At 43.5% G+C, this 9,081-nt stretch overlaps 1 long non-coding RNA gene across 1 annotated transcript; it reads right to left on the bottom strand.

The window, feature by feature from the left end:
* Positions 1-7,354: 7,354 nt before the first annotated feature.
* Positions 7,355-9,081, bottom strand: LOC144180580 (uncharacterized). The gene is made up of 3 exons (XR_013324459.1): positions 8,954-9,081; positions 7,651-7,819; positions 7,355-7,455 (listed from the first exon to the last, which is right to left on the bottom strand). It is a non-coding gene; the product is annotated as an uncharacterized LOC144180580 (long non-coding RNA).

The following is a 9,081-nucleotide window of genomic DNA, read 5'->3' as shown; positions in this document are numbered from 1 at the left end:
AGTGGGAAATAAAGAATCCAAGCAGATGTCAACTGATACCTGCAGGATTGATAGCTGACGAGTCGTTACGCGTGGATTAAGGGGCTTAAGGCACAAGATATAAGAAACAGGCGAAAGACAAGAAAGGCCAAGCCAGTAGTGGTCATTAATTGTTCCTGTGTGTCTCGTCTTTCGTGCTGTAACATTATACAGTGCCATTGATTGATTGTAGGGTTTAACGCGCCGGCGCAACGCAGGCGATGAGGCGCGCCGTAGTGGAGGGCTCCGGGTTAATTTTGGCCACCTGAGGATTTTTAACGTGCGCCAAAATCTCGTACACGCGGGTGTTTCTGTTCTAAGCCTCCATCAGAAAAGCGGTCGCCTTGGCCGGAAATCGAACCCGCGACCTTGCGCTCAGAAGCGACGCCTTAGTCAGTGGGCCACCGCGGCGGGTATTACACAGTGCGAACTGCCATGAGTTAAGAAAGCGGCATCATATTCTCGTCCCTGTCAAGTGAGCTCAGTTTCATGTACGTCTACCCTAAATTCAACCTTAACACTCACCGAAGTGCGCGTACCGCGGTCCGCAGTCTCCATTCGAACCAACTCCAAAATCGCTGAATATTCGCGTGAAGGTTTGTGGTCACGGAGGACGGCTGCTAAGATTGGCGGGGGTAGTGGGGCTGCCACAGAAGAGCGTCGAAACCCAACCGCATGCAAGACACTTCTTCTATGTCTTTCTTGACATGCGCAAATGAAGCAGATTGTGTGCGAAACTGGCGTCCACTACAGGCACAAATTATTTATATGCATATAAAAACGTCTGAGATTCGCCTATTTACCAGGATTCTAAAGGCACAAGGGCCTCCACCATCTCCATTATAAATAGTCAAAGAGGATTGATATTTCGCAACTGGCAGAGACGAAGACGAAAAGGTCGATTGAACTAGCTAGACCGGGGTACCAACTTACGTTTGTGCGACAGGCTTCGCTGGAATCGATCGGGAAGCCATAAAAGTTGGGTAATTTGTGACTTGAGGAGAGTCAATTTTATTTCATTTAACGCTTCCACTTTCTTCTCTGGAAAAATAAATTGAACCTTCAAGCTGCAACAAGGCCTCATCCAACGATTTAGTCCGGCCCAATCCCCCTTTGTGATCACGCGCAAATCGCTTCTAGGGCATCATCGTCATCACCATCATCGTCATTATCATCACCCCCACTACGAACACCACAGCCTCAATCACCGAAAGGGACCACATTCCGCAAACTACGGCCTAAAGTCATCCGAGCCAACCGACTGAAGTTGCAAAAACAACAGCGACTTATGTGTCCCGGCAGATAAAACCGACGAATCGTTGTCCTACTCCATGCAGCTTCAAAAAATGATGCTCTAAAGTAGGTGAAACCGACCTAAAATGGTCACATGTAACAACATTAGCTTTAAAAAATATTTCTAGAAATAAACCCGAAACTGACATTTACAATCCCCATTTACAAAAATAATGCACTAAGTTCAACTTAAAACGTTACATGCCCAAAAGTAAACGTAAAAAAGATGACATGTTGTCGAGATGGCGGGGCCAATGCATACCAGCGGGAAGCGTACTGTCCACACCAGGTCGACTCATTCTCTTTAGAGGTGGGCAAACAGAATGTCGGTATGCGCCAACACGAGGCATTGCGTACCCCACCGGAACAGGCCCATCTGAAAGTCAAACTACCAAAAGCTCGACTCCTGGGTTTTCGATTGTGGTAGCTTAAAGAAAGTTCGAAAAGTAACGGCAAAAGATAGTGGCTAAGTATTCGGCATCCATTCTAACAGATGACTGGTATCCACAACAAAGGAATAGGGGACCAGAATGTGCAGAATGTGAGGAGGGCCGGAACACCGAACGACAGCAGCTTGAAGTTTGGTGCAGCTGGGACAGGTCAGCGATTGACGGCGACTAGCTATAGCTTGAAGAATACAAGAGAACTCGCTGCAACATAACACGCACAGCTCATTCCGGCGATGAAAGCCATGCGTATAGCCACTCTGCGCGAGACGGGGAAGGGGAAAATGAGGGGGATGGATGGTTAGAGCACGGACACTGGCAAGGGCATTCTTTGCAAACAGACAGCCATGCCGGGAGGAACATACCTGCCCAGTATCCCCGTCGACTCGAAGATGCCATGAGAACACGTTAAATTGCGCTGCACTCGGTGTGTGCGGACGCGTACATATGCCAATTAAGACAACACACCGAATGGGAGCCGGCCGAGAATGTGGCAATCTTCGCCTCTTTCAGTGTCTACCCTCTGTTTTCTTCGTGGAGGAGATTTCGGTGCCTCTGGTGGCACTGCACCAAATTTTCTTCCTCCCGCACATTCACTCCTTGCCAGCTATTTCACTGCTTCCCGCCGACCAGCTACCACGCTCTCTCGCTCGCTTACTCACTCACTCACTCACTCACTTACTCACTCACTCACTCACTCACTCACTCACTCACTCACTCACTCACTCACTCACTCACTCACTCACTCACTCACTCACTCACTCACTCACTCACTCACTACACTCTTAATCTGGTTCCACGTAAGATCCACTTAGTAACTGGAACTTTTTTGCAAAAAAGTTCCAGTTATATATTTGGAACCGTGTTCCACATATACTGAAAATTAAGTGGAACAGTGCACCACATATTTTTGCAACTAAATTATGTGGATCGGTGTTCCAAATACAAGTATGCGGATCACTGTTCCAAATAAAAGGGTAGTCTAAGTTACTGGAACATTGATCCATGTAAAATGATTATGGAATTTATCCTGTGCGCCGTTCCAGGTACCTTCAGGCCAGCTGTTTATATAAAACGGTGTTCCTATAGACATTGGGAAGCCGTCTATGGGACTCCACTTTTCCAATATTTCTGCTTTCCTGTCGGTATACACCGAGGTCATATGCCAGGCTGGCGGATGCATTGGTATCAGCAGGAAACCGCAAGCACCATTTTAACACAGCCTTGATATATGACCCGCAGTGATACCAACAATTGGAAAACAGAAACCACCGCAGCAGTGTGGTCCCTGACAGTTCCCAACAGTTGCCTATCGGAGCACAGTTCTATATAAAAGTCGGTCTGAGGCACCTAGAGCGGCACACCGTCTTTGGCTTCACCCGCAGAATCCTGTTCTGGGTTTCAGCTGCATGTAAAAGAAACAATATACTTGCATTAAAATACGCACGCAACCAACTATTATGACTCATACACTGCTTTTCAACATACTATACAACTTTATTGGGTGTTAGTATGATACATTTTATATTTGAATAGCTGTCTTTTAAATTGCACAGAAAATGACCAACGTACAAGGAATAAATACCATAACGATAACACTAGGCTCCAACTGGCATTTTCACATATTAACCTTTACTCAAAAACAAGGTTAATAAAGACGGTATTAGGGGCAACTGCTTCACAAATAAATAGACGTGTGCGTCTACCGCGGCACTGACACAGACATTATACAACAGTGAGCATCAAATATGCTGTCTTATCAGATAAACCAAGGTAATTCAAAGGCGGAATGACTCATTGCGCTTGCCATACTATGTTTACGCATAACTGTTTGGGAAAATGCAGTTTGCTATTAAATTGTAGGGAAAGGCCTAAAAACAAGCCATACACGGTTGTATTATCACAAACCTACAACACTGCAGTGCAAGAGTTTAGGAAAACAACGCTCGAGCCAAGATTAACGATAAAACATTTTGACACGAGAGGTCACATGTGGCAGTATGCCACCATTAAAACATGATTATTAAAGATAGTAGTTTCCTGACACCAGACGTAAGTCAGGGGTGAGACAGCTAAATCCGATTTGGGAGCAGTTTTTGGAGCAGCGAAATCTCGATTTTGGAGCAGAAGAACCTTGATTCGGAGCAGTGAACGACATTTATTGTCAGCTTATGTGCCTAAAAAATCAAATTTTTGGCAAATCGAGGGGGGGGGGGGAGTGCACTTTTTCATCGGTTTTGAACGTAAATAACACTGAAATAGCCTTTCGATAAAGTACCTACTATGTTCTACCAGAGTCCTGTATTTCTTGTACCAGAGGAAGCTCGCTGTCAAAGGCAGCGATAACAGCGTTTCATAACACCGCAATAAGTCCGAAATTTCACTTCAGGCACGCACCGCGCCTCACACTCAAGGCCGAAACATGGCAAATTCGCGGGCACCGCGTTGTTTTTGATGAACTCAGTCTTCCGAGCGGCGCAACTTCCCGTAACAGATCAAACAACTAAATGTACCCACCCCAATAACCGAAACCACGGTAGAAATCTTCAAATAGCACTCTGCCTGACCTAGAGTGAACTAGCCTGAACCACGAGTAACTGCTTCGCCCGCTAATCATGTTTTCCAATGCGGCGCCCAGTGATGTCGTTCCGGAGATATGGCGCTCCAAAAATTGCCGTTTTTTCATCAGCTTGAACAAGTTTTGTCGCCTCAGTAAACATTAGTATTTTTATATAGGACTTTGCGATGGTTTTCGATGGAAAAGCTTTAAAAATGTACAGAATATAACATGTGCACCACGACATTGTCTCTCTAGAAAAAACTTTCTGGGACAATTTTATGCGTTTTTTATTGATTGATCAATAAATTAAACTTTTACAAACACCATCACCTTAGGGGTGCTGAAAAATTATGCCGTCAGAAAGCATTTTCGCCCACTGAAACTGACGGGAGCGTTCAAATCCTTGGCTCTCATACTGCTTTGGAGCAGTTTGGCGCAATTTTTCCGATTTTCAAGCTTTTGGAGCAGCCTGGCGCAGGAAAACAACTTTGTATCAAAACTGCGCAATATGCGCAGCTGTCTCACCCCTGGACTAAGTGTAACATCAAGCTATTTGTAGGCAACATAGACTTTATGAGCATCCTGAAAAGGCCTTTTACTTAAGGCATGTTACTTACCCAAACAATTTGCAGTTGTTTAAAATAATTCATCCCAAAAAGTCTCACAAAAGCCAGTGTGAATCTTACATAATTTTGCAAACCAGGTAGCTGGAAGCATGTTACTCATATTAAAATTTAACAAGCAGACTAATTATATACGTCATCAATTCAAGCGGGAACAAGTCAGACATCCTTAAGAACCAAAGAAGCCAGCGTTTAAACATACAGGTGGCCAGTTTTACAAAGGAGACTTGAAAGCATTTTTTCCAGCCTCAACATTTTACCTTAGGTGAAATTCACAGTTGCGTACTATAAACCCCCCCCCCCCCCCCCCCGTCTTGCTATCAGTGTAATTGTGACCAAAGCCCTGCTTCTGCCAAACAAGAAATGCAGCTTTGTTCAAAGAAGAAAACTTGTTCAAGCCAAATACGCACATTTTCAATTCTTCTAGGTCATGGGTGTAAGCTCACATCCGGTACTAAAATTTATCAATGAAAGCGGAAGCCATCTGCGTAAATAATCACTGTCACTTTTGCATCAGCAGCAGCACTGCCATGAAAAAAAATCTCATGAGCTACACTTGAATAATAAGGACGTTACAATGCGGTGCCATGAACTACATTAACACCCACTATAGATTCAAAGGCAGCCTGCGCATTGTGCCAATGATGAAAAATAGGGCACGACTTCAGTGTTCAGTTGACATGAAACTTGCATGTGCCAGTAACTTAAACCTCTTCATCTGATTTCATCCCCTTCATGCCTTTCATCTGACCTCCTTCATGCCTTTAAAGAGCTACTTTAACCTCTACCAATAATTTAAAATCCCAAGTAGAGCTGAACACTTCAAGTATTTCAACAGAGACTCCAACCTAAATGACACCAGGCCGCTGCCAAACTTCTCGTGCTTTCCAAGAACTCCCTGCAAAAGTCCCAAGAACTCTCCCAAGGCACACAACCATATGAACATGATGACACGATGAAAAAGATGACATATGCGGCGAAGACGATGACCACATCCTGAAGTGACAATGCAGGCGGCGAATCCGTGATGTGTTTCTTGCGGGCAATATTGATGCCGCCAGTCCCTTCTCTCAGAATAACCGGGCCTCGAGAAGACTTACTGCTCACCTCATGTACCTTCAAGGAAACAAGAAAATTTTGTTACATGGTTGCTTTAAATAAGCGAGTTGCTTAGGCCCTTTCATAACACAGTAATTGATTTAAAATCAGTGATTTCTTGGGTTTTTTTGGGAGTGCTGTTAAAGGTGAAAGTGCGCTAAACAATATCACCACAGACAATGAATGAAATTGCCCTGATTCTGGAAAGTATCTAACTTTGCTGCCTCGGTATCCTGAATATAAGGTTTTTTTATCCTTGAGACGTTTCGTTTATAATCAAATAATAATTACTATAATCACCTTTCGGCATTATATTTTACACACCTTCTCTCTGCAAAAAATGTTCTCTGTACTGTATAATGTGCTTCCTAGAATGCTGTAGTGAGGATGGCTTATTATAACTTACAGCTAAACGATGTTTCTACCACAAAGAAATAAATGGCCAGTCATAGGAAATTATAAATATCGCACTGTGGCAGAATTTTTTTGTGGAATTAGTTCCACCTAAAATATTTCCCTCTCGATATGTATTACCTCCATGGTTCGTAGTGGTATGAGGCAGAAGTTGAGTTGATTAATGCTGAACTAGGCTGTTGCTCAATTTTCTTATAAATTGCAACTACAGCACATTTTCTTGCAGACGTCACTTTCTGTGCTCTAAACAATTCCCTTAAAAAATTACTCCTTATTTAACCTCCTGTCAAAATCCAATGCAAGCATTACTTATGCTACGCCTGTATTTGGGAGTATTATTGGTGCTACGGGCGTATTAAAAGCGGGAAATTTAAATCGGCAGTTGCCACCGTATTGTATCAGCAACCACGTTGGGCGTGTCCGTGGTGCTGGCAAATCACAGCAACAACTCTCAAGGTGTAAAAGCTAAATATTTACAAAACTAAAATACAAAATAGTGTTTTTTTGCCACTGTTGGAGCATCCGTAATAGGCGGAATGTGAACACAATGGCCAATATTGGCGTTCACGATAACTTATTAACAGTGAGATTTTATTCGGACGAACAGACCCAGAAATTGAGTCTCGCAAAAACAAAATGCCAGCTTACCCTGCCAAAATTAAGACCCGGGTGTTTCTGCCAGGGCCGTCTCAAAGTGCACTTCCAGGAAAGTTTCGCTGACGTGTTCAGAAAAGCTCGTACTGTGACCTTGAGCCACAGGCCAAGCTGTCACTGAAAAGAAGTTTCAAACCATTGGTTATAAAGAAACTACCTAAAAACGCGCCACAAAAGACCCAAAAATGGCAGTGCGTACTTACTTGTAGAATGCAATGATTTCGTCCCGTGCAAGAGCTATAATGTGTTGCCTTCTGATGATACACTTCCAAGAAGGGGTCCAAATACAATTAAAATGGCCTTATGCATTCCTTGTACCGCTGTTTTAAATCTATCTTCGCCCTATTGCCTAGAAAATAAACAGTACAAAAATATCAGAGAATAAATTTATGCCTTGCTTTACCCAGGGAGCACGAGAAAATATTGAACAATGTCTGATTCGTTCCACGAAAGTAGAATGTCTTTTTTACAGCGGAAGCCCTGATAATCTTTTCTTGCTAAACAATTTGAGATATGAAAATATTTGAACATACTTTAAGCTCACCTGTCCTTGGTCTATGCGAACTGGTGAATATCTGCACAATATGCACGACTCAAAAAGTACTCTTTTGTGGCTTATGAGCTCCACAGGGCATTCATAATCCGCCACACTCTCCCCGACGACCCATCAGCATGCCAAAGATGTCTTCAGCCAGTGAATGCCACAACCATGACTTCGCAGGAGCATGTAAAGAAAGGAAATAATTTGTTTTCATTTTTTTTTGCAGAGGAACAAACACATTTGTCACAACCTATCAGTGGAGGGCCAAATGTCTCCACAGTCAGCCATACACTCTTTCTGAACAGGTCATACAGTATGAATACAGAATGTAGCAATCTGCTTTTGGAGTACAATTTCTACGTTCAAAGGAGAAGAGAAATGGATTAATGTTTGGTGCACATCATGATGCAACAACTTTGCACCCGAGCGTTTTGAAAATTATTCCAACTCTCGAGCTTCCACTGACATTGATAGGATAAAATGGCAGGAATGGATTATTTTTAAACTTACTTTGTGACGTTAAAACTTCTAATAGTCCATACGTGAGTTTTATGGGTAATTATTCTGAGGTCTCAGGTTACCACTGACATTGACCGCATAGAAACGGCACCACAGTTTCTGCGTGTTTTCACCTGCCTTCCCCTCCACAAAAGGAACGTTTTGTTACTACGCTACTGCTCAGACAACCACTTCCTTGCATTTCACTACACGTCAGGGAGCCAACTAACGTTGACTAGTGTAAATAGATCATCTGAATTCATCGAAGGCATTGGAAGAAACAAGGAACAACTACACACACAAAACAGATAAAAAGCAGTGCTGCCGCCAACGCCTTGAACGCACATCAACATTAGGCGGAATAGCGTGATTAGCACAGTAAATTTATGGCTCTCAGAAGACCAACACAACGCAATTAACACGGAAGTTTGAAAATACCGATAAGTCTAAAGATAGACGCTCCGACAAACATGTTGTGTAGTGTGTGCGCGTGAGACAATAGCGTGCGACTAACCCGAGAAGATTCAGTACCGCTGACAGGTACAGCAACCATCAATATACAACTAAGCAACACCACACCATAAGGGGACATGCAGACTCGAGAAATGCGCGCACCAGCCACTTTCTAAATAGCACTAGCTAACCTACGCAGTCATAAATGTCAAGCCGACTCCGACCCACAAATACACAAGCTATAATGAATAACGGCAGAAAACGTTTCTCGCATCGAACAGGCAGCGGAGCGGCACGTTTATGAACAAGTCAAAGAACAACAACCGTTACCAGAACATAAATAAGCAGCACTGACCTTTTTTGCGCCTCCCGGCAAAACTTGACTTCGTCGAACAGTAAATACAGCCCGAGGACATGAAGAAATCCGCAGTTTCACGCCACAACCAAACTGGTAACCGTTCCCGCCAGTCTGACCGACAGTTC

This window comes from Haemaphysalis longicornis, unplaced genomic scaffold (genome assembly GCF_048455015.1).
Source record: "Haemaphysalis longicornis isolate Haplotype H1 unplaced genomic scaffold, Haemaphysalis longicornis Haplotype H1 scaffold_4, whole genome shotgun sequence".
NCBI lineage: Eukaryota > Metazoa > Arthropoda > Arachnida > Ixodida > Ixodidae > Haemaphysalis > Haemaphysalis longicornis.
Note: the sequence above shows the minus strand (reverse complement) of the source record. Positions and strands in the feature narration are given on the sequence as shown.